This window comes from Canis lupus, chromosome 26, assembly GCF_011100685.1.
Source record: "Canis lupus familiaris isolate Mischka breed German Shepherd chromosome 26, alternate assembly UU_Cfam_GSD_1.0, whole genome shotgun sequence".
Classification (NCBI taxonomy): domain Eukaryota; kingdom Metazoa; phylum Chordata; class Mammalia; order Carnivora; family Canidae; genus Canis; species Canis lupus.
In genome coordinates, this window is record NC_049247.1 from 29,764,135 (window position 1) to 29,790,574 (window position 26,440).

Consider the following 26,440-nt stretch of genomic DNA (forward strand, 5'->3'; position numbering starts at 1 on the left):
CAGGATTGAGTTTTTTTCCCCCCACTAGATTTAATTCTCTGGATATCCATCCAGGTTGTACAGCAAACAGTTCGGTTCTTCTTTCTCTCAGTGTTGTGCACTTTTCTGTGTCCAAATTCTGCATATGTTTTGTTAGATTTACATCTAAGTTTTTACTTTTTGACCATTTTAAATGGTACAGTATTTTTTAGATTTCAGCATCTATGTATTTATTGCCAGCATATAGAAATATAATTAATTTTTTTGGATGTATATATTGGGTGACCTTGCTAAATTCACTTATTAGTTCTGAGAGGGAGCTTTGGTAGATTCCTTGGAACTTTCCCTGTAGACAAATATGTTTTCTGCAGATCAGGGCACTGTTATTTGTTTCTTTCCTATCTTAGTGACTTTTCTTGCCTTATTGCACTGGCCAGAACTTCTGGCACCATGTTGAGTAAGACTGGTGAGGGCAGACATCCTTGCCCTATTCCTGACCTTGGAGGAAGAACATTTAGTCTTAATGTTAATTGTAGGTATTTCATAGATGCTCTTTAACAAACTGAGGAAATTCCCCCCCTTTTCCCTATTTTTAGAATTTTTATCATTAATGTGAGTTAAATTTTTTCAAATGCTTTTTCTGATCATATGATAGGATCATGTGAGTTTTCTTCTTTAGCATGTTAATATGGTAGGATACTTTGATTGCTTTTTGAATGCTGAGCCAGCCTGGTACCCCAGGAATAAACCCCACCTGTGCCTTGGCCTGCTCTGGCTGCCTTCCGATTAGCAAACCCCTGAGAGGTCCCCCAGTTTCTTAGACAACTGGGACAAAAGAGAATCGCTTCTAGATCTGAGCTAAAAGTGTCTGCCAAGGCCTTGGGGATGGTCCTCCCAAGGGGTCAGTCCTGGACTGGAACCAGGAACTCTGGGAACAGTACCTCCTATAGGCTGCACTGCCCTCTGGTGGCAGGGCCTGACCAGAACTAAGCTGCAGCCTGATGGGGGCTCTGGATCCCCCAGACTGTGGGCTGAGACCTCTGGAACAGGTACTAGAGATGGAAATGCATATGGAGAAAGTGCATGTACTTTCTAGAAACCCTCCCAAGGTTTTGTGATGCACGAGGTAATCCCACCTGTCTTAGAGATTAGTTGTCCGGATGGCAGGACTCCAGATGGCAGATCTTGGAACACAGGGAATAAGGCCCTAGAGTGTCTTGCTGGGTGTTCAGTCCAGCTCCGGCCCAGAGAGGAGGCAGCTTGACCCTCGGAGGCCAGACAGCTGGGTTCCGTGAACACCTTCTAGGGGTCAGGGCCCCTCTCAGAGAAGGGCTTCTCCTTAGCATCCTGCCTCCAGCCCACTGGATTATGATGACAGGCCTGAAGAAGCCCGATTCCTCCAGAGGGCTCCTCCCTCCCAACACTGCCCAAGAGCTTCTTCCTGCACCTTCCTCCCCTTCACTCCTCCACTGACCCCCAGGGACCCCACACAGGGGCCTGAAGAAGGCCCAGTGAGGACACTGCCCAGGATTGCTGAAATGGCCCCTCCACTCATCCAGATAACTGGGAACTTGGGTATAAGTGAACGTCAAGAGAAAACTCACAAAACAGGAAATAGAGTCGGTTAATCAACATTAAAAGAAGGGTTCCCTTCACTGACTTTTTTTTTTATTATTGTGGTAAAATATACATAAGATTTACAATTTTAGAGATGCCTGGGTGGCTCAGTGGTTGAGCATCTGCCTTTGGCTCGGGTCATGGTCCCGGGGTCCTGGGATCAAGTTCCACATCAGGCTCCTCACATGGAGCCTGCTTCTCCCTCTGCCTGTGTCTCTGCCTCTCTCTCTGTGTCTTTCATGAATAAATAGATAAATCTTTAAAAAAAAGATTCACAACTTTACCCACATTTAAGTGTGCAGTTCAGTGACATCAAGTACACTCACATTGTTGTGCTCTCATCCCCACCACCCATCTCCAGATCCCTTTTCATCTGGCAAGAGTGAGTCTCTCCCTATTAGACACCATCTCCCCTCATCCTCCTCCCAGGCCCTGGTCCCCAGCATTCCACCTTCGGTCTCTATTAATTAGACCACTCCAGGGACCTCATGCAATTGGAATCGTACAGTCATGGTCCTTCTGTGACTGGCTTATTTCACTTAGCACAGGATCCTCAAAGTTCATTCACCTGGTAGCTTATCAGGACTTTCTTTCTAAGGCTGAATAATATTCCATTGTATAGATATATATTTTGCTTATCCATCATCTGTCAATGGATATTTGCTTTTTTTCTACCTTTTGGCTATTGTGAATTATGTTGCTATGAACATGGGTGTACAAGTATATATTTGTGTGTGTGTGTGTGTGTGTGTGTGTGTGTGTGGCAGAGAGAAAATGCACAGGGGCAGGGAGAAACACCTGTATAGGCTGGTGTCGGTGACCCAAGTATCAAAGGGTCTTGGAACCCAGCACAGCCTTGAGCCATGGCAGCCCAGAACTAGCTCACATGGGCTGTGTGAGCAGGGGCTAGAGCCAGAGGCAGGGGAGTGAGCTCCCCATCCTCCTATACTCAGATCCACCTCTCCAGGAGCTCCATGGTCATCCCTGGAGCCTACCTGGAGTGGGGTAGGGGCATTAGAAGCACATCTGGAGGGTCAGCCAGGGTCGGGAGGGTCACAGAGCCTGTCTCCTGGAGGCATGTGGGCCTCCTGGCTTATGGAAGGGCAGCCTTGGGGATGGCCCTTTACCCTCTGCAGATGGCAGATGGGCTGGTCTGGTGCCCCAAGAACAGCCTTCCTATTTTTACAGATAGACAGTGACCCTTCTTTGTGCAGATACTCAGATGGATCAAATGGCAACTTTATGTTTAACTTTTTTTTTTTAAGATTTTATTTATTCATGAGAGACACAGGCGTCCCTATGTTTAACTTTTTAAGGAGCCACCATATTGCTTTCCACAGTGGCTGCACCATTTTACATTTCCCCCAGCAAAGCACTGGGTTCATTTCTCCACATTCTTATTAACATTCACTATTATTATTATTACCATTGTCATCTTAATGGGTGTGGGGTGGCCTGTCACTAATTTTTACAGATATATATATTTAAACCGTGTTGAGATACTTGGCCTATCCATATTAGAAACTTTTTTTTTTAATTAGAATACTTAAGGATGGACACCCTTCTCCCACATGGGTGCAGTCTCTTTGGAAAGTGGTTGGTGGCATGCCCAGGAACCTCCAAAGGCTCATAATTCTATTCCATAATTCTCATAATTCATAATATGAGGCTCATAATTCTCCAAAGGCCTGTAATTCTATTTCAGGAAACCTAAGCCCAGAAAATGTACTCACATGAACAAAGATGCACCCATGCTTGAGAGTCTCTGAACTGTTATTCATAGGAGCAGAAAATGGTCAGACCAGTCAACAAAATTGGGATGACAGGTTAGCCACTAGAAAAAAATAAAGATTTGAGTCATATATGAAAAATGAATTGCAGACTGAAGAGCTCTAGGGACATAGCAAAACTGTTAAACTGGTAGAAGAAATGACTGGAACTTAAGGTTTTAGCATACCCAGCTTCATCCTGGCTCTCCATCCCTAATCCTTGCAAACATGACAGCAAGAGGAAGCAGATTTGGGCCACAGAGTGGGGGGCGGGCTGCGGATTGACACGGCACCCAGATCAAGTGGGGACCGTGGCCCTGGACGTAGCAAGGGGCACCAGGACCCAGAGGGGAGGCTGAGGCAGGTGGGGAGGCCCGGCACCTTTCTGGGAAGCAGCTGGTTGGGCCAGGCAGCAGGATGAGTTCCTCACCTGGCAGAGGACTATGCATTAAACAGTGTCAGTGCTGGTGGAGGTGTGAAGAGGCCTCAGGAGAACAGGTGTGTATGTGCCCAGGTGCAAACTTCTGTGTGTGAGAAATATGCCAAAATGTTATGTTATCTCTCTGTGCCTTAACATAATACTAAAAAATTTAAAGGCTTTTTTTTTGTTTTTAAAAAGCTTAAACATCCCTGTAATCATTATCATTTATTGCTGTTTTAAAAATATTATGTGTCACCATTTCTTGCTTTAAGCAAATATTATATTCTCTGACAACACTTTTTGACATTGTCATTCTCAAATCCAGAGCAAAAACATTAATGTCTTTTTTTACCCCCCCAAACTATAATTGGATTTTCTGGAATGTCCACTGCCTAAAACAAAGACCCATTCCTTCATCTCATTAAATCAAAGATACTAGGAACAGTTTGATTTGTTGGTCACTGTCTAAATTTAAATTTATTCAAATCTTTTGTCAGAGTTCTTTTGTTTACTAAATTCAGGGTGAAAAAAGAAGGAAAAAATCAAAAGAGGAATTTGGCTTAATAATGGTTACTAATATAGGTTAATAATGAGTACATTGCATGTATTTCAGTATTGTGTACCTTTTGGGTTAAAAAATACTCATATTCATGCCCAATGACTGGCATAACAACTTAACAACTGTCTACAAAAATATCTTGTGTTTGGGCTTAAGCATGGTTGCCAATTGCTGATATTTTTAATTCACTTAAAGGAATAAACCAAGGACCTCGAGGTCTTCCTCTCTCTGGATAATGACTAAATGAATCACTCATTAGTTGTGCAATGCTTCAATCGGGGATTCTCTGTTCTGATAAAGTGAGTGATTGTAATAAATGAATCTGGGTCACTTGGCCTCGCTGTTGACAGGGGTTTCTGCTTGCTACTTCTATTCACCGGGAGGCTCCTGCTGTACATGAAGGTCGGGAATTGAACCTGTGGAAGAGACGTCATCACAAACTGTCCAGGGAAACTGTGAGCAGGGCTGCCACAGGGCAGTGCCGGTGTCACCACCACGGACCTGCATCTGGGGCAGGGTCTCGTGCCCATGGGGTCCCTGAGCAGAGGATGGCATGAAGAACGCTCCCACCCCCTGCCATGGGCTTCTCTGCAGGTTTCTGGTTTTTATCTCAGCCCTCTCCCCTTCTCTGCGGATTCAGGTGGTACACTGCTGGCAACACCCCTGCTCCTTAGTAATGGTACCCCTGGGACCCTGACCCAGGACAGTCACCAGGGACAGAAGACAGAACGAATTCTTTAAACTCAAACAAAGCTGAACAAACTATACCCAGATCAAAGGGTCATCTAAAAAGGATCACTGGAGGCTTGTTTTGTGCCTTAGTAAAAACCCCTGTCTTAAAAAAAAAAAACAAAAACAAACAAAAAAAAAACCCTGTCTTGGTGTTTATCCATCAGGTGTGTGAGCCCAGGTTCTGGAATGCTGCTGTCCTCCCAAATAGTCCCATGAGGGGAACAAGGAGGCTGGATGTGGCAGGCATCAGATGGTTACCATTTTGATTGGACGTGCAAATGACCGGTGGTGCAGGTCTGGACTGAGGCTGTGCCCAGAGACAGCAGCCCTTATTCATCCCTGGATGTCCAGGAGGGTGACCAGAAGAAGGACTGCTCAGGTCCTGCTGGCATCCAGGTTCTTGGGGGAACTGAAAATTGAAACAGAAGCCACAGCTTGCCACAGCTGACTCACAAAACAGATAAACCGTGCCAGACTAAGCCATGACAGGCACCGTCTTTTAATGCCAGCTCATTCTGAATCATATGTTCTAAGATAAGCCTTTGCCACGGCCGTAATGCTTGTGTCAAATTTCGTAAACTGAAATCCTAATCCCCAATGTGATGGTACTAGGAGGTGGCACCTTTGGCGGGGGGATTAGGTCATCAGGGTGAAGCCCTCAGGAATGGCGTTAGTGCCCTTATGAAAGAGACCCCAGAAAGCTCCCTTGCCCCTTCGTCCATGTGAGACTACAATGAGAGGTCACCACCTATGAGCCGGAAAACAGGCCCTCGCCAGACACCCAGTCTGCCAGGGACTTGATTTTGGACCTCCAGCCTCCAAAACTTTAAGAAATAAATTTCTGTTGTTTATAAGCTACCCAGTCTATGGTATTCTGTTAGACTAGCCCGGACAGACTGACACAGCCCTGGACAACATTGTCCAACAGTGACTCCACATGAACTCACGTGCTCTAAAGACAGGACCAGGGATCCCTGGGTGGTGCAGCAGTTTGGCGCCTGCCTTTGGCCCAGGGCACGATCCTGGAGACCCGGGATCGAATCCCACGTCGGACTCCCGGTGCATGGAGCCTGCTTCTCCCTCTGCCTGTGTCTCTGCCTCTCTCTCTGTCTCTCTCTCTCTGTCTCTCTCTCTCTATCATAAATAAATAAAAATAAATAAAGACAGGACCACTCACTGGCTGTTCCAGCAACCCCTCAGTTTACAAACTCTGTCCAGTCCCTGCCAAGGCATCCTAACGTCCTACCCCTGTAAGTGCTTTTCCATCACTCCCCCCACCCCTATCCTTGCAGACTCCTTCCATCCCCTTGGCCTGCAGGCTCTGTCCCTGGCACAGAGCAATAAACTGATTTTGTTAAATAAAGATGTCCCTGGTGATCTGTGTCTGCAGGACATTGATGCTGGGGAGAGACAAAAGAAAAATAAAATAAGAAAAATCAGTTTATGAACATAGACTAGGGTATGCAAAACATAGCTTTGAGGAGCCATAATGAAGATACTGATAAAGGAGACCACACAAGTACTGAGACTTCTCTATGACAAAATCAAAGTTACAAGAGAATGAACAGGTGGGATCTAGGAGAAAAATGGAACATATATCACAGGCAAAGCATTGGTAGCAGAACCCATAAAGAATCTTCCCTTAGCAACGAAAGGACTAAGTACCTAATAAAGACAGACAATTCACACAAGAAAGGAAGCACAAATGATCAATAAATGTATTGCAGGAGAGTCCAAAGTCAGTGAAACGTGAATTTAAATGAGATACCCCGTCATCCATCAGATTATTGGACATTAAAAAGTTTGGAAATATTGAGTAATAGCAAGGATGATGAGAAATGATACTCAGGTACACTGCTGGTAAGAGGGTAGTTAATACAGACATGACACAGGGCAATATGGCATTATCAATATGACTAAAAATTTTAAATATGCATCCCCTGGGACCCAGCAGCTCTGCTTCTTGACTTCCCCTACAAGACCACTCACGTGTGTGTGTGTGTGTGTGTGTGTGTGTGTGTGTGTGTGAAGGAAAACACTGAGCACGGCAGTGTGGTTTATAAGAGCAAAATCTCTCTGGGTGCAATCCGAATGTTCACGCATAGAGGGAGGCAAACCTAACACAGCGCGTGCACAGCTTGGGACATCACGAAGCAATGAAAAGAATGTGCATCAGCAACATGTCTGGTCATGGAAAGATACTAAGACATATTATCAAATAGGAAACTGGTGAGCCACACATGGATGCCATGTATGGTGAGGTGCCATTTCTGTAAAAAAAAAAAAAATTCCAAAACTATATTGTCACTAAATATGTAGGTGCGGGAATGCAGAGAAAAAGGCTTAGAATGCCACGCACCGATCTGATGACAGCAGCCTCGTGTAGCAAGGGGCCTGGGTGGGACTCCAAGCAACTGGAAAATGGGGATGACGTAACATTATCCGGGAGAGAACAGACAGAGAAAACCACCCCCAGGTTACAGGCTCACCCTGTAGGAATGAGGCACTCACAGTGCTTTATTTTTTTAATTTTTTTAAAAAGATTTTATCCATTTTTTCATAGAGACACAGAGAGAGAGAGAGAGAGAGAGAGAGAGGCAGAGGGAGAAGCAGGCTCCATGCAGGGAGCCCGACGTGGGACTCGATCCCGAGTCTACAGGATCAGGCCCCAGGCCGAAGGTGCTGCTAAACCGCTGAGCCACCCGGGCTGCCCCCACAGTGCTTTATGAGCAGGGTGGGAGTCAGAATCATCCGCGAGCTGTCCCAGCCCCCTCCCACCCAGCTCTGCCCCCCGAGGCTCCAGCGGGGCATGTCTGGGTGGGCCCTGGCTGTGCCCTGGGACAGCTCACCTCACTCCACTCTCCTGACACACTGAGGCCAGCACACTTTCTAGCTCCTCCTCTAGAGTTCCACCACCAACAAACAGGACTTTCAAACCCAGATAAGAATTTTCTTTTTTTAAGAGAAGTCAGAAAAAATGTGTCTGTTCCTTCCTCATCTGGGCTGTTCCTTCTCAGGGTAGTTGAGTGTGTGCCACCCTCAGGTACCAAGTCCAGGCTAGGGCCCTTATCTGCCCCCACTCCCCAGGAATGGGAGTGGGTTTCAGAATCCACATACTCTAAAGGAATCCTCATGCATGTCTTGCTATGCAGGGCTTTGCCCCCACTGTGTCAACAGGAAGTTCATTCCTTCAGCAAGAATTTCTGGGTGTCTGCTCTGAGTCAGCTGGGTTGACTAGCTCTTTAATACTTATCACATTAACCTAAAACTGCCACAAAATGGCACAGCAGTTGCCATGATCCTCATTCTAAAGAAGAAGAGATTGGAAGGCCGGCGCAGGAAAGTGGATTGCTAAAGAGTCCCGATTCAGGACTTCCTCCCTGGCTCTCCTCCTCTGGACCAGAAGCCAAAGCACTTTCTGAAAAGGTTACCACTTAACCACATGCATGAGATGAACACACACACAGCAGCCAAGGGCATGACCATTTTTAGGTTCTGTTGCCGCAGACAACATCCAAGATGGCCCCATGACTCCCCTCCTGGAATGCATGGCCAGTGTGATCCTTGAGTAACTCCCCTCTAACCAGCAGAATGTGATAACGTTGAGGATGTCACTCTGGGATTAGATTAGAAAAGACTCAGACTCTCCCTCTTGCTGCTTTGATGAAGCAAACTGATGTGTCGGGGAGGCCCCTGTGCCAAGGATCTGAAGGTGGCTTCCGTCCAACAGTCCACAGGAACTAGGTCCTGCCAACAAGCAAGTGAGTGAGCTTAGGAGGGGATCCCACCCAGTGGAGCTTTCTGGTGAGATCATAGCCCCAGCCCCACCTTGATTGCAGCTTCACAAGAGGCTCCATGCAGAGGACCTAACTAATGGCCAAATTCCTGACCCACAGAAACTGTGAGATCACAAATCTGTGCTGTTTTGAGATCGCTAAATGCGTGCTAATTTGTTACGCAGCAGGAGATAACTAACGCACCTTCCTAACTTAGTGATTGCTGGTGTATCTCACTTTTGTTTTGCTGGCTCCCAGCCAGAGCATGCCGTTAACTGAGGAGTAGGAGCATCACCACCTGGCTGGGAGGGGCTGGGCCACCCACTTGCCCTGCCTGGGACATGTCATATAGTCTGGTCCTTTATACCTTCTACTTTGCTTTCATAGATTGGGGGCAGGAGAAAGGAGAAGGAATAACTGTAGGGGAATGCCAATTTCCTCAGTTCTATCCACGCTTCAGTCTGAAACCTAAATGAACAAAAATAGACATCCCACTGAGTGACTTAGGCTCTTTAGGGAGGAAGGTTGGGGGTGGGACAGGGTTGATTTTAGACTACAGACAAGCCAGCAACTTCAGGATGTTCCCACGATACTGGCTGCATTTGTTAAAAATACCTTCAATTCCAAAAATTACAAAGAGTGTAACTAATCCTGTTCATTAAAGCCAAGAAAAACACATCGAGTCAAACCCAATGTATGGCTGAAAGAGAGGGATTTCCACTAAGAAAGGGAACGTGCTGCTGCCCTCTAGGCCAGGCTGGCCCCATATGCTGCGTGCCCTGCCCCTGGCCCCAGACAGCAGAGCCCAGCTTCTCCGAGAAAGCAGGCTCAGCCCCCCTTCTAGGCTCGGCCACCCCCGGGGTTTCTCCGAGGCCCCATACCCTCTACAACTCAAAGTCCAACCCAAACAGGCTGTTTCTCTCCCTAGCAGGGTCCTTACCAGGCACCAGGGACACCCCAGGCACAGGAGGGGCCCCATGACCCGGAGAAGCAAGCAAGTCACTGCTTTAGAGTGGTTTCTCCCCCGCCCCCAGTGTCCCCAGTGAACACTGGGGGAGCAGGCCAGGTGGCTGCAGAATCACAGAATGTCCCAGGTGACAACAACAGCCTGGGGACTGGGTAGTTGACCTTCCACTCGAGGTTGGCCGGGCAGGCCAGGCAGGCCACGCAACCCTGAGTTGGGCCACCATCCTCTGAGCACTGCCTAGTGGTGCCCTCCCTTCCACTGCCCACAGCATCCTCTCCTGACCCTTGCAGTTGCAGGAGCTTCATGCTCGGGGCTCCTTCCCCCTGTGCCCCCCGCCCAGCAGGCCCAGGTGGCACTGGTTTCACAGCTCCCGAAGGCTAATATCCTCCAGGAAAGGGGCAGGGCCTTCCAGAGGAAGAAGTGCCGCCTGGGCCGTCCTCATGCTGGCCACTGCCACCTTCAGGTCAGGTCTCCCGCTGACCTGTAGCAAGGGATGTGCCTGCTGGTGACTCAAAGTGACAGTGCCAGAGAGCCTGGACGAGGCAGCAAAGAGCCATGGGCAGGCCCAGGGACGAGCAGGAACCGCTCCACATCCCCATTCTCAGAGGTGGCTCTCTGCCCACTCCAAGGGCCAGGCCCCAGGCTCAGCAAGCCTGCTTCTCCCCGATGGGTGGGGACAGCATGCGCCAGCCAGCTCTGTTCCTGGGACCCACCTCGGCCACCATCATGCTGTGACCCAGTCTCGCTGAGCCTCATAGTTGCTTAAAAAAAGTTTTAGTAGACTTAATTTTTTTTAGAGCAGTTTTAGGGTCACAGCAAAATTGAACAGGAAGCACAGAGATTTCCCATATGTCTCCAGTCCCCACACATGACAACCTCCTCCCCCACCAGAGTGCGACACTGGTCACAATTAATGGACATACACTAACACATCATTGTCACCCAGAGTCCACAGGTGACATTTAGGGCTCACTCTTGGTGTTGTACATCCTAGGGGTTTGCACAAATGTACAATGACATTATGCGTCGTTATAACATCATACAGAGTAGTTTCACTGCCCTAAAAATTCCCCGCTACCCCTGGCAACCGCTGATCATTGTGTCTCCATGGTTTTGCCTTTTCCAGAATGTCCTATTGTTGGAATCCTACAGTATGCAGCCTTTTCAGATTGGCTCCTTTCACTTAGTAATTTGCATTTAAGTTTCCTCCAGGTCTTTTCATGGCTTGCTAGCTCATTCCTTCTTAGCGCCAAGTAATATTCCATTGTCTGGATGAACCCTGGGTTATCTCTCCCTTCATTTCTTGAAGGATGTCTTGGTTGCTTCCAGGTTCTGGCAATTATGAATGAAACTGCTATTCACACCCATGTGCAGGTTTTTGTTGGACATATGTTTTCAACTCCTTTTTTTTAAAGATTTTATTTATTTATTCATGAGAGACACAGAGGCAGAGACATAGGCAGAGTGGGAGGCAGGCTCCACGCGGGGAGCCCGATGCGGGGCTCGATCCAGGAACTCCAGGATCACACCCCAGGCCGAAGGCAAAGGCTCAACCTATGGGCCACCCAGGTATCTCTGTTTTCAACTCCTTTGAGTAAATACCAAGGAGCATGATCTCTGGGCCATAGGGTAAGAGTATGTTTAGTTTTGTGAGACGCCACCAAGCTGTCTTCCCAAGCGGCTGTAGCATTTCACATCCCCCCCTGCAATGAATGAGAGTCTCTGTTGCTGCACACACATTTACTTTTAAAGGCAACATTAAAAAATAATAATAAAAAAATAAAAATAAATAAAGGCAACATTTATTATTATTATTTTTGGTAAAAAATGCCTTCTTTACAGAAAATCGGAAAACATAAAGGTTAAGATGAAAATCACTCATGATTCCCTGACCCTTCACTTACTCAGCAAATCAAGGAGCATCTACCACGGGGCCCGGGTCCAGGGCCAGGCTGCTCAGGGACCTGCCAGGTCCGTCTTCACTTAGCGGAGGCTGACTGTCCAAATCCCGACAAGTCCTTACGACAGTAGGTGGTGGAGGGAGCCTCAGATGGTGAGGAGGTGGGAGGGAAGCAGGGATGTGCCCAGCAGGGGGCCAGCTGACACCAGCGGGAGCTGCTCTGCGCGACGCAAAACACATTTTACCTAATAGCAAGTTAAGCAACTAGGCCTCCCTGCTGGGGGCTTGGGGTGACTGATCCCAGTGTACCCAGCTGTGTGCTTCCCACTGGGCCACATTGTGACTTTTGGTGGTGGCCCAGCAATCCCCGGCATTCATCCAGCCTCCTTCTGAGAAGTGTTGGCTGCCTGGCCTTGGGTAGATAATCCCACAGTGAATCCCCTTGTTTGCAACTGGGTTAGTCAACTCAGGCTAGTGCCCTGGCCACCGGACGAGAAGCTGAGGCATTTGGGGGTTTGTGTTCGTTTTAATAATCTATAGGGCTTCTAAATCTCATTATTCTATTTCATTTCCAAAGTGATAAGATCGTGGCATCCTGTGGTTTGTGTTCAAAGAGCCTGGCTGGCTCAGTTGGTAGAACGTGTGACTCTTGATCTTGGGGTTTTGAGTTCGAGCCCCATGGGGGAGGTAGAGATTACTTAAAAAATAAAACCTTTATTTTTTATTTTATTTTTTTATTTATTCTTGAGAGACAGAGAGAGAGAGAGAGAGAGAGAGGCAGAGACACCATGCTGGGAGCCCGACGTGGGACTCGATCCCAGGTCTCCAGGATCAGGCCCTGGGCTGAAGGCGGCGCTAAACCACTGAGCCACCTGGGCTAAAAATAAAATCTTTAAAAGAACCACCACCACCACAACAAAGAGCAAAATTCTCTAGAAGTAATGAGTTAAGTGAAAAAAAAAAAATACCTTTGTGGGTGGCTGGGTGGCTCAGGTGGTTAAGCATCGGACAGGATTTCAGCTCAGGTCATGATCTCAGGGTCGTGAGATAGAGCCCCAAGGCTCCACCCAGTGTGGAGCCTACTTAAGATTCTCTCTTTCTCTCTCTCTCTCTCTCTCTGCCCCTTCCTACACCCAGCTCTGTAAAGGAAAAAAAATAAAGGGGAAAAAAACATCTTTGAGTGTGTACTTCCATGTAGGCACTTTTTAAATGGAAAATCATCATATTTAGACAGATATAGATATTTATTAACAAAACGTTAATACTTTTAAAATCTAGCTGATGAGTCTATGGAGATTCCATTTAACATTTTCTTTTTCTTTCTTTTTTTAAAAGATTTTATTTATTTACTCATGAGAGACACAGAGAGAGAGAAGCAGGCTCCATGCAGGGAGCCCGACGTGGGACCCGACCCCGGGTCTCCAGGATCACGCCCTGGACCGAAGGCTGCGCTAAACCGCTGAGCCACCGGGCTGCCCTCCATTTAACATTTTCTTATGTAAAGATATGAGATATAGCACAGATGCAGGTATATGAGAATTCCATTTAATTTTTCTCACATAACTATAGATATTAAGCAGATAGACATCTGTATACCTATATGGATACAGATATTAGCTACATAGAGAAGCGATATAGAGACACATGGATATAGCTCTAGATCTGTCTGAGAAAACACTAAATGCAACCCATATCCCCATCAGCTAAATTTAAATAATACTAACGTTTTGTCATATCTATTTCATCTCTCTCTCTCTTTTTTTTCCCTTTTGCTCAAGTGTTTGCCAGCACTGCCCAGACACATTTTATCCCTCAATATTCTGGGAGACATTAAAAGCTAAGAATTTAAAAATATAATCCCAATCCCATCACCACATCTGACAGCATAACAATAGAACACAGTTCCTTCCAACCACCTGACACCAGCCGGCTCTGGTTTCTTCCCGAGGGTTCCACAGGCGCCCCTCTGCCATGGGGTGGGAACATTTTGAATCCTGGCTCTGAGCAGAGGGTGTGGGCAGGAGCACAGACACTGCCCCGCGTAGCTCCTTCTGCCCGGGCTGCGTGGGCAGGGGTGGGGGGGATCCTTCCCACACCAGGCACAGACACACTTCATCAAACCTGTTCGTGAGCAAAAAGACATTTATTTTATCCTGGAAGAGAAAGAAACACAAAGTATTTTAGCCACGCTGCTTTTTCTGGTACTGGCCTGTTATTTATAAGGAAAATGGTCCAAGTCTACTCATTGGGACCCTCACTCTGCAAGGAAGTGAAGAGCAGACCTCCCTCGGTCCTCCAGCTGCACCCCCACAACACACCCACCATCCTTCTAGTCGGATCAAGGCGCTCTCGCTCTCTCTCACTACCTCTTTGATTTGGATTTTCATGTGTGTGTTTTAATGGCATGTAATTCGTTCGCCGTGAGTCACTTTTTAAAGTGTATGAGTCAGTGGTTGTTAGTATATTTTAAAAGTTGTGCAACATCATAAACTATCCGGTCCCAGAATCTTTTCATCGCCTCCCCCAAAAGCTCCATACCCCTCATCAGTCACTCCCCACTCTCGCCTCTGCCCTGAACCTGTCTCTACAGCTTCGCTTACTCTGGGCGCTCAGGTAATCATAGTATGTGGCCTTTTGTGTCTGACTTCTTCCGCTTCGCAGGATTTCAAGGTTCATCCTGTGTCATAGCCTGAATCAGAACTTAATTCCTTTTCATAGCTGAATAGTATTCCACTGTACGTGTATACGACGTGCTGTGCAGCCGTACTTCCGTGGATTGACATCTGGGTCATTTCCATCTCTTGGCTGTTATGAATAATGCTGCCAGAAGCAATTGTGTACCAGTTTTTGCATGGGCACGTGCTTTCAGTTCTCTTGGGTATATCCGTACATGTGGAATTGCCGAGTTTTATGGTTATTCTGTATTTAACTTTTTGAGTAACTGCCAGAATGTTTTCCACAGCAGCTGCATCACTTTACACTCTCCTGAGCAACGTAGGAAGGTTCACATTTCCCATGTCCTTGCAGTACTTGTTATGGTCTATCTTTTTGATTATAGCCATCCTAGTGGGTATGAAATCAGATCTACCTCATTGTGGCTTTGATTTACATTTCCTTGGTGGCTAATTATGTTGAATATCTTTCTATGTACTTATTTTTATTTATTTTTATTTTTTTTAAAGATTCATTCATTTATTTATTTATGACAGACATAGAGAGAGAGAGAGAGAGAGAGAGAGAGAGAGAGAGGCAGAGACACAGGAGGAGGGAGAAGCAGGCTCCATGCTGGGAGCCTGACGCGGGACTCGATCCCGGGACTCCAGAATCGCGCCCTGGGCCAAAGGCAGCCGCTAAACCGCTGAGCCACCCGGGGATTCCCTGTACTTATTTTTATATCTTCTTTGGAGAAATGTTTATCCGAGTCCTTTGCTTATTTTTAAATTGGGTTATTTGGCTTTCCATTGTTGGATTGTAAAAGCTCTTTACACATTCTAGATACCCATCCCTCATCAGACATATAATTTGCAAGTATTTTCTCCCATCCTGTGGGGGTTGTGTTTTCACCTTTTTTTTAAGGGATAGAGGGATAGACAGATAGAGAACCCCAAGCAGGCACCACACCCAGTGCTGAGCCCAATGTGGGGTTCAATCTCATGACCCTGAGATATGACCTGAGTTGAAATCAAGGGTCAGACGCTTAGCATACTGAACCGCCTAGGCACCCCTGTCTTTTCACTTTCTTGGTGGTATCCTTTGAAACACGAAAGTATTGAAGTTCTGAAGATGTCCAGTTTGTCTATTTTCTTCTTTGGTTGCCTGTACTTTTGGTGTGATTTATCTAGGAAACCACTGCCAAATTCAAGGTCATGAAGATGTATACTTACGTTTTCTTTGAACAGTTTTATAGTTTTAGTCCTTACCCTAGTTCTAAGTTCTTACTTTAGTTCTTATAGTTTAGTTCTTACTAGTGCTGATCAATTTTGAGTCAATTTTTGTGTATGGTGTGAGATGAGGGTCTAACTTCATTCTTTTGAAACTGGATATCTAGTTCTTCCAGCATGATTTGTTGTAAAGAGTCTTCTTTCCCCCCACTGAATTGTCTGACACCCTTATCAAAAATTTGCACATAAATGTGTGAGTTTGTGGATTCTTGGCTCTATGCCATTGACCTATATGTCTATCTTTATGCCAATAACATAGAACCTTGATTATTGCAGCTCTGTAATACGTTTTGACATCAGGAAATAGGAATCCTCCAATTTTGTTCTTCTATTTCAAGATTATTTTGGTTATTCAGGGATCCCTCAACTTCCACCTGAATATTAGGATCAGCTTGTCAGTTTCCTCAACAAAGTCACATTGTTCTGGATCTGTAAATCGGTTTGGGGAGTATTGCCATTGCTATATTATGTCTTCTAATTCACAAATACAAAATGTCTTTCCATTTACTTACGTCTTCTTTAATTTCTTCTACAATGTTTTGTACAAGAGCACTGGTACAAGTGCAAGACCACTTCTTTGATTAAATGTATTCCGAGTATTGTATTATTTTCATGCTATTGTACAAGGAACCGTTTTCTTACTTTCATTTTCATATTGCTCGTTTTTAGTGTGTAGGCATAGAATTGAGTTTTGTATATTGACCTTATATCCTGCAACATTGCTGAAGTAGTTTATTAGCTCTAATTGTTTTAATTCCTGAGGATTTTCTAGATATGAGATCGTGTTATTTGCAAATAGTTTCACTTTTCCTTTTCTAATCTTTTATTTCGTTTTCTTTCTTTCTTTTTTTAAACTTTTATTTTTAAGTAATCTCTACACCAAACGTGGGGCTCAAATCCACAGCCCCGAGATCAAGAGTCACATGCTTCATTGACTCAACCACCCAGGTGCCCCTCATTTTCTTTCTTAATTGGCCTGACTAGAGCCTCCAGCACAATTTTGGATACAGCAGCAAAAGAGAACGGCCTTGTTTTGTTCCTGATCATCAGGGAAAGCTTTCAGTCTTAGGATGTAACCTGTGAGGATCAGGTTGAGGAAGTTCCCTTATATTCCTACTTTGTTTGTTTTTAATATAAAAGCTTGCTGGATTCCATCAGATGCTTTTTTCTGCATCTGTTGAGATGGTCATGCATTTCTTTGGTCCTTTATTCCATTGATATGGTTATTGCATCGGTTGATTATTGAACCAACATTCCTGATACAAATACTACTTAGTCACGGTATAGAATCCTTTTTAGATGTTCTGGATTTGATTCACTAGTTTTTGTTGAAGATTTTGATGTTTAGATTCATAGGGGATATTGTAGTTTTCATAGGGGCTTGTAGTTTTCTCCTTTTGTGATGTTTTTGTCTGGTCCTGCAAGCAGGATAACTCTGGCCTCATAGAGTAAGTTGGGGGTGTCCCCTCCCCTTCAATTTTTTGGGGGGAGAGTTTGAATAGATTGGTGGTAAACCTTTAAACATTTGGTAGCTGGGCAGCCTGGATAGCTCAGCGGTTTAGCGCCGCCTTCAGCCCAGGGCATGATCCTGGAGTCCTGGGATTGAGTCCCATGTCGGGCTCCCTGCATGGAGCCTGCTTCTCCCTCTGTCTGTGTCTCTGCCTCTCTCTCTCTCTCTCTGTGTGTGTCTCTCATGAATAAATAAATAAAATATTAAAAAAAAACATTTGGTAGCTATACTGTATGTTGGCAAATCGAACTTCATTAAAAACAAATGAAAAAAAAACAATTAAAAAAATATTTGGTAGTATTCACCAGTTTCACCATCTGGCCCTGGGCTTTTCTCATGGAAAATTTTTGATTAACAACTGAATCTCTCTACTCATAAGTATACTCAGATATTCTTTTTCTTCTCTAGTCAGTTTCAGTAGTTTCTAGCTTTCTAGAAATGTGTCTTTTTTATGTAAGGTTATCTAATGTGTTGGCATATATACTCGTTTCTTATTGCACTGAAACAATGATCACAAATTTACTGGCGTAAAGTAACACAAATTTAATATCATAGAGCTCCTGAGGTTAGGTAACTGAAATGAATTTTGCAGAGCTAAAATCAAGGTGTCAGCAAGGCTGCATACCTTCTGAAGTCTCCGGGGGACAATCTGTTCCCTTAGCCTTTTCCAATTTTCAAAGGCCACTTGTATTCTTTTAAAGCCAGCAGTGTAGTATCTTCAAATCCCTGACTAACCCTCTGCCTCCTTTCTCTTATAAGGATCCATGTGATTGCATTGGCCCGTCCAGATCAAGAACCTTAACTTAGGGGCACCAGGTGGCTCAGTGGTTGAGTGTCTGCGGCTCAGGTTGGAAACCTGGGGTCCTGGGATCGAGTCCCTCATCAGGCTCCCTGAAGGGAGCCTGCCTCTCTCTGTGTGTCTCTCATGAATCAATAAATAACATCTTTTAAAAAAAAAAGAACCTTAATTTAGTCATATCTTCAAAATCTTATTTACCACATAACATAACATATTCATGGGCTCCAGGGGTTATGACATTGACATTATTCTGCACACTGTGGCAGTCAAGTGTTCATAGTATCCCTTTCCAGTCTTTTAAATTTCTGTAACATTGATAGTGATGAGCTCTCTTTCATTTCTGATTTTAGCAATTCGTGTCTTCCTCTTTTTTCTTGGTCAGTCTAGCAAAAGATAATCATAAAACACGAACTTTTGGTTTTGTTGATTTCTTTATTGTTTTTCTATTCTTTTTTTTCTCTTAATTTTCTATTCTTTTTAAAAAATTTTATTTATTTATTCATGAGAGACACAGAGACAGAGAGGCAGAGACACAGGCAGAGGGAGAAGCAGGCTCCATGCAGGGAGCAGGACATGGGACTCGATCCCTGGTCTCCAAAAACAGGCCCTGGGCTGAAGGTGGCGCTAAACCGCTGAGCCACCCCAGCTGCCCATGTTTTTCTGTTCTTTTTAATACACTTTCATTCTAATTTTTATTATTTTCTTCCTTTGGCTTGCATTAGGTTTACTCTTTCTTTTCCAGTTTTTAAGTTCCTTAAGTTTCTTAAGGTGGAAATTTTGGTTATTGATTTGAAATTTTTCTTCTTTCCTAATATAAGTGCTTAGAGCTTTACATTTCTCTCTCAGCACGGTTTTAGCTGTATCATGTAAGCGTTAGTATGTTGTATTTTTATTTTAATATATCTCAAAGTATTTTCTAATTTCCTTTATGACTTCTTCTTTGACCCAATGTTTATTTAGTTCAATGTTGTTTAATTTCCACATTCTTGTGAATTTCCTGAATTTCCTTCGGATTATTGATCTCTAAATTTTATTCAGTTGTGGTTGGAGAAGATACTTTGTCTGATTTCAATCTTTTAAAATTTATTGAAGGGGACGCCTGCGTGGCTCAGCGATTTAGCATCTGCCTTCCACCCAGGGTGTGATCCTGGAGTCCTGGTATCGAGTCCCACATCAGGCTCCCTGCATGGGGCCTGCTTCTCTCTCTCTGCCTGTGTCTCCGCCTCTCTCTCTCTCTCTCTCTCTCTCTGTGTGTTTCTCATGAATAAATAAAAAAATCTTAAAAAAAATAAAATTTATTGAAGCCTGTCTTATGGCCTCATAGAGTATGAATCCTGGAGAATGTTCCATATGAACTTGAGAAGAATGTAATCAGCTCCTTAAAGCTTCCTTCTTCAGGGGCAGGCTGGCTCAGTCGGAAAAGCCTGTGGCTGTCGATTTCAGGGTGGTGAGTTCAAGCCCCACATCCGGTGTAGAAATTACTTAAATAAACAAAACTTAAAAAAAAAATAAAGGCCCCATCTCCAAACAATGTCGCATTCCGAGGTACTGGGGGTTAGGACATACGACTTTTCAGAGGACACAACTCCAGCCTGTCACCGTGTGTAATTCATCTCCTATGCGCACAGCACCTGAGGCGTGTACTGAAACCGCGTGGGAGGGGAGGATCCCGGGCTTTGCCTGCAATCGCTCAGCAGCCGCGCCGTTCCGGGAGCACGATCCCAAACACTGCACCTGCCTCCATCGCACCGCTAGAGGGCAGTGAGCGCCCGCAGGCACAGAGCCCAGGCCTGGGTGGTGGCCTTGCGACCCCGCCCTCCTCAGCCGAGAAGGCCAGGTGCTCTGAGCTTCCCTCTCACCCAGCACCACTAGGATGGGCCCTGCTCCTCTCTTCAGTGAGGGGAGAAAACTGTACATCCCCAGGCCCCTTCTCTGTAACATCGGACCTGAGACTCAGGACAGATTCTAGAAGGATTCAGAGAAGCCAGTGAATTCAAGTGGTAATCTCCAGCAGTGAGGCCAAGAAAGGGAACCTCTTGTTCCAACCCCCTGGTACCCCACAGGCACCCATCCTCTCTAACCAAGGGCTCCTGGGTACCACCTCCCAACACTGTCCAGATCGTGGAGGCCTTAACCAGCTCTCTGCCATGCACTCGAGGGCCATTGGCCAGCGATGACTGGGGGGCTGGGTGGAGTTGCATCTAGTCCCGATTTCTATCCTGGGCAGTCAGGTTTGCACACACCTCTCATGAGATGAGAGGCCATCTGGCTGATTTTTCCTCTCAGGGTCTGGGATTAAAGCCTCCACGACCCCTCGGTCTGGCTGGTCTCTGCCTGTTGAGATGATGGAAGCGCGGCTGCTGCTGATGCCCCGGTCCAAGTGAGCACACAGGTCCCCCCACCGGTCCCCCGGGCCACCAAGTGTGTTGGGAACATGAAAAAAACTGTGGAACCATGGAACTAAAATGACTCGGGGTCACTGCCAAACCCTTTCCAAGTGTAAAAAAAAATCTAAATGGTAACATTCATAGAAGCAGGAAAATGTCAAACGTCTGAAAGCACCCGTCCTTGCACCCATGCTCATGGCAGCAAGATTCACAACAGCCAAAAGGTGGAAGCAACCCAACTGTCACCAACAGAGCAATGGATGGACAAAATATAGTCTATCCACGTGTTGGAACATTACTCAGCCTTAAAAAGGAAGGAGATTGTGACACGTGCTACAATGAGGATGGGCTCTGGGGACAGTGAAACAAGCCACACACAGAGGACAAATACTGGAGGATTCCACGTATGTGCGGTCCCCTAGAGGAGTCAAATTTATAGACCCAGAAAGAGAAGCGTGGCTGCCCGGGGCTGGGGGAGGATGGGGAGTTAGGGCTTCACGGGACAGAGCTTCAGTTTTGCAGGTTGAAAGAGCTCTGGGGATGGATGGTGCTGACGGCTGCTCAGTGTGAATGTACTTAATGCCACTGAACTGTACACTTAAAAATGGTTAAAATGATAAGTTTTATTATGTATTTTTTGCCCTAGCCAGAAAACAACTGTACACAGAAAGTACCCCTCTTAAGGCGATGCCCCATCAGGAAGGGACCATGAGACCCAGAGGCTGGTGTCCCAGCATGGAAAGATGCTCTACAGGCCTGGGGGAAGGCAGGTGACCAGAAGCAGAGGTCCCAAGGTTTTTGCCCACCATTGGAGGAGCATCACACCCACCTCACGAGATTCTTCTCAACTCTAGGACAGAATCTTCCACAGTGGAGGGGTGAAGACTGTCTGCAGCCTATCTGGGGTGCCCTCGTGCCGCCGTAGTGCTCACATGCCTTCTGCCTGCAGGTTAGGCTCCCTGCCCCCTGACCCCTCCCCCTGGGGTCTGCTCTGTCCCCTTCCCCATCAAAGGCTCTATAGCTGGCATGGGCTCTAACCCTGACCAAACGTGAAAACCCAGCCCAGAGTGTGTCATGCCTCCTGGAGTCTGGTCCCAGCCCCGAATGGAGACAAAGTCTGGAGCAAAGTGAAACAGGAGGCAGGTCTGGGGAGCTAGAGGAGGTAGGCTCCGTTTGCAGAAACCACACTTTGCAAATGCCTCTCCCTGGTGGCTGTGCACACCTTGGGACCATCGATATGTTTGTACATGCTTGTCCCAGGGCTTCCTAGCTGGGCCCATGGAGGGTGTTCAGGGTGTCCACAAAGGTGGATGGGGAAACAAAATGTATCTTTAAGGCAGCCCCAGTGGCGCAGTGGTTTAGCACCGCCTGCAGCCCAGGGTGTGATCCTGGAGGCCCTGGATAGAGTCCCACGTCGGGCTCTCTGTATGATGCCTGCTTCTCCCTCTGCCTGTGTCTCTGCCTCTCTCTCTCTCTCTGTCTCTATGAATAAATAAAGATAAAATCTTAAAAAAAATAAAAAACAAAATGCGTCTTTATTTTCAGTCACCTTGAGCCAAGATTTAGCAGTTCTTCCATCTATGAATGTAGACCACTTTTAGGGGTTCTTTAGGGCTCACCAAGCTACTTAAGGGGTTCATGCTCCACCCCCACCCCCAAGGGGTTAAGGACTGCTTTGTCCTATAGCACTTGCAAGGAACCAGGAGGCTGGGAAAGGAAGGATCCTTCCAAGAGCCTGGGTTGGGAGGTCAGTTGTGTGCGTGCTCTCACAGTGATGGTCAGTAGGATAGCAAACTCCAGGGAGGGGGGTCCTGCATGCCAGGGGGGACAGTGTTCCAGGTTGGAGAACCCCCCCTCCTCCTACACTCCCCACTTAGACCATGGGGCCAAGGAGAGGTGACGGGAAAGGGAGAGGTGTGATGGCTCATCTGTAGTGAGTTTGGTGGCAGCAGCAATCTTCCAGGCACAGGAGCAGGAACCCCTCAGGACCCCCAGAGGCAGCACAGAGCTTCCCTCTGAGACTCTCAGCCGGGGCTCAGCAGCCAGGAGGAAAGTGGGGGTAAAGCAACAGGTGAGCAGCGAAGAGACGTGGCCCATTCCATGGCCGGTTCTCCTGGACAGCCCCAGAGGGTCACAGCCAGATCCCAGTGCGCTCCTGCCCCAGCAGGGTCTCGGAGGCTACCAGCCCCGACATGCGCTGTATCTTTAGAAGGAAAATAGAAGTGGATACTGGACCAAATCATCCCTCTGGATCCTGCTCCGCTGCTCTGCGGTGTCACCTGGCCTGGAGAAAACAGGAAAAGCAGCCACACCCTCATCGGGAGGTGCTTCCGCCAAGCCAGGCCAGTGGGTGTGACATTCAGGCTCTCATGTTGGTTCAGGGTGCAGGAGGCTGTGTGCCACAGGGGTGTGTCATGAACGCTGCCTGTGCCCCCCCCACACATACCTGGGAGTCCCTTGGTGCTGGGGGCCTGCTGGCACCCACTCGTGTGGCCAGTGTGCCAGGCCTGGCTCTGGGGGTGGGCCGAGGCAGCCCGGTGGGCACCTGCTGCTGCCTCTACATGCTGTCATTTTGTTTGGCCTCAGGTGGTCCTGCTGTCTCTACTTTGCAGGTGAGGTGCTGTCCGGTGTCCCTATTCACAAGAAGGCTGGGATGAGCCTGGCATGAGAAAATACACGTTAGATGAGCCTCATTCAAGCCCAATGTAGCCCTGTTGGCTGTGAGTTTAATGTTAAAGAATTAACAATACATATTCAATATAGAGTCTTTAGGGCAGCCCGGGTGGCTCAGTAATTTAGCACCACCTTTGGCCCAGGGCGTGATCCCGGAGACCTAGGATCGAGTCCCACGTCAGGCTCCCTGCATGGAGCCTGCTTCTCCCTCTGCCTGTGTCTCTGCCTCTCTCTCTCTCTCCCCGTGTCTCTCATGAATAAATAAATAAAATCTTTTAAAAATATATAGTCTTTAGAACTTTTTTTTAAATTATTTATTTATTTGAGAGAGAGAGCACGAGTACGGAGGAGAGGGAGAAGCAGATGCCCTGCAAGCAGGAGGCCCGACACGGGGCTCGATCCCAGACCCTGAGATCATGACCCAAGCTGAAGGCAGACGCTTAACTAAGCCACCCAGGTGCCCCTCAATATAGTGTCTTTAACACCAAAACGTGTACGTTGTATATTGATGATGAATGAAATGTTGTGACCAGTGGCTCATGAGGCTGTACTTTCCCTGGGAGCAACGGTTCAGTATCGGCAGGTTAAAGGTTTAGGTAAGACAGTCCCAACCCAGGTGGGATTCCTGGAGCGCTGTGGCCTCATTCCGCCCAAGCACAGGCTCTGCCCAGCCCTCGCAGATCCCCGAACTCTCAAGAGCCCTAAGTGATAGAAGACACTGCGACGGGTCTGTGCCCCGGCACACCAGCTGGGGAGGATGTGATACCTTTCTTCCCCCAAGATTAAAAGAAAATCCCATTTTAACAGAAGCAGAGCACTGCTGACAACCATGACTACCACAAACAAGGACAGCATTTTCATGTGATATATGCTCCTTCTAGATGAATTTAACTTTCCACACGGTTCAAATGGTGTGTTAGAGCTCACCCTGGGACAGATGGTGGGTGGGGCTGCCCAGAGCCGTCTCACGAGGTCTGGGCGTCAGACACACACAAGGGTCAGGCTGGGGGTTTCAGGCAGACACAGGAGGGGCCTTTCTGGGCTCCCTGTCAGTGGAGGACCTAGGTGCTCCTGGATGACTCATTTCTGGGCAGTTAAAGAGGGATTTACATGCTGAGACCCCCAAATCGTTCATCTAGGCCTCTGTTTCAGATGTCGCCATCCTCCAATTTAGAATCAAATCTCCCCAGGCCTCCTCGAGCAGGACAGGAGGCCCCCTCCACTAGCCCTGCAAATAAACTCCAGGGCTCAGGGCTCAGGGCTAGGTCCCTGCTCCCTCCAGTTAACTGGACGGCTCCATCTGGGAGCTACCGGGGTAGAATGGGAACCCCACACCCCCTGCCTCCTCCCTCCTTTCCTTGCCTAGACTTCCCCACTATTGAACTCCACTCAGTTCCCACACACTGAACTGTCCTCTTGCACATGAAGGCGTTTCGGCTCTCTGCATGATGCTCTAGGTCCCCTGCCTCCATCCTGACATTCCAGGGCAGTGACCCCAGCCCGTGATGCTACGTCATTTCTGCCTCTGGTTGTATGTTTCTGTACAGTAAGTGGCTTCTCATGACCAGACGCAGGGGGCAGCCGGAGCGCTCAGACCCAGCAGGCTGGACCTCGCTGAACCCCACCACCGAGGCACCCACAAGTGCAAAGACAGGCTTTTGACCCATGGCAGGTGCCTGCACACCTGCCCACCTGCCCGCCCGAGGCGGGGCTGGGAAACTCGGAGGGGACAGTCCGGAGACGCTGCCATCCCGCCGACCCCGCTGAGCTGGTTTCAAGGCCGCTCAGGGCCATTTGCAACCCGAAAGCATGGTAACGGGGCCACTCGCGGGGAACCCCGGGCAGCCCGGCGGCGGGAACCAGTACATGAAACAAGCACGGCATTGAACTTGACACAGATCTCGGTGATAAAAAGGCAGCTGGAACAATGGGGGGAAAGCCAGAACCAGGGGGTGCAAGAAAAATCTATCAGGGCCCTTAACCCAGTGCTCTTCCTGAAGGGAAAAAAGAAAAGCAATAAAAACAAACTGGAGTTCTCGGTGGCAACAATGAAACAATCTCACTTCTCCTACTGCCCCGTTTTATTGGCCTCCCGAGGTTCTGTGTTTCTCCAGATTAGCTTTCCCTTGGGAAATGAGAATAACAAGAAAAACCAGCAGATTTTCGTTCTGCTCTCATGAAGTCATTCTTTTGAGCGGGTTTCCTCAAGAGATCCAGGCCGCACAGCTTGGGCGGCTGTGCCCGGGGCCTCTCGGCTGAGCGCGGGAACAGGCTTCCACGTCTCTTTGGATCCCAGCGAGACAAAACAGGAACGGCCCCCAGCCGCGCTTCCTCCCCAGGCAGTGCTCGAGCTCGGCCGCCCAGCCCCGAAGAATGGGACCCCGAGCGCCCGCCCCGACGGGCCCGTCTCCCACATCTCCCGGCAGCAGAGGGTCCGGCTGGGCCTGCAGGACAAACGCTGATTTTTCCCACTGATTATTAGTTAATTGTGCGCGAGAGATGTTTTCAGCTGAAATAATATACAAGAGTTTCCCCAGAGAAAATATACACGCTCGATTTTTGGAACCACTTAACACAACCCCGGAGCAAGCAAACGTACGTTTGGAACAACATAACACATTTCTTAACTCGGAAGAACTGCCTGGTACAAATTGATGTCATCACAATAGAGATTAATGTGCCCGTTTTATTAGCCTCACAGGCCGCAGGTGAATGGTGAGCTATTGTTATTCCACTGGTTAATATTATTTTTTCATAAATCAAGGTAACGCCTAACAACGTCTTAAGTCTTTAAATCAACCCGCCTTTTCCTATTTGGAACATGAGGTCGGGCCGTTGCCAAGAGCGCCGGGAAGCCGAGGGCTGAAAGTGGCATTTCACTAAGGAGCGTACCCATTCACGACAGGATGCCGGGCTCACGGCTCACAACCACTTGCCAATATTACAAGCGAGTCTTGGGAGAGTTTCACAATAACGCTGACAGTGGGATGCGGCTGCTGGAGGTCCTAAGTGACTCCTGGGGTTCTATTGGGGGAAAGAAGGGGTCCCCGGGGGGTGTTTCCCGGCTCGCTGGGGCTGCCGGAGCGAAGTAGCACAGACCGCAGGGCTTGAACAGCAGAAATGTGTTTCTCTCATCTCTGGAGGCTGGAAGCCCCAGATCAAGGTGGTGGCCGGGGGCTTTCTCCCGAGGCCTCTCTCTGTGGCTTGTGATGGCTCTCATTCTCTTGTGTCCCCTCACGTGGTCTTCCTCCGTGTCTGTGTCCCAACTTCCTTTTCTTAGGAGGACCCTAGTCAGGAGGGATTAGGGCTCACCCATGTGATCTCATTTTAAACTTAACCACATCTAGGAGATCCCTGGGTGGCTCAGCGGTTTAGCGCCTGCCTTTGGCCCAGGGTGTGATCCTGGAGTC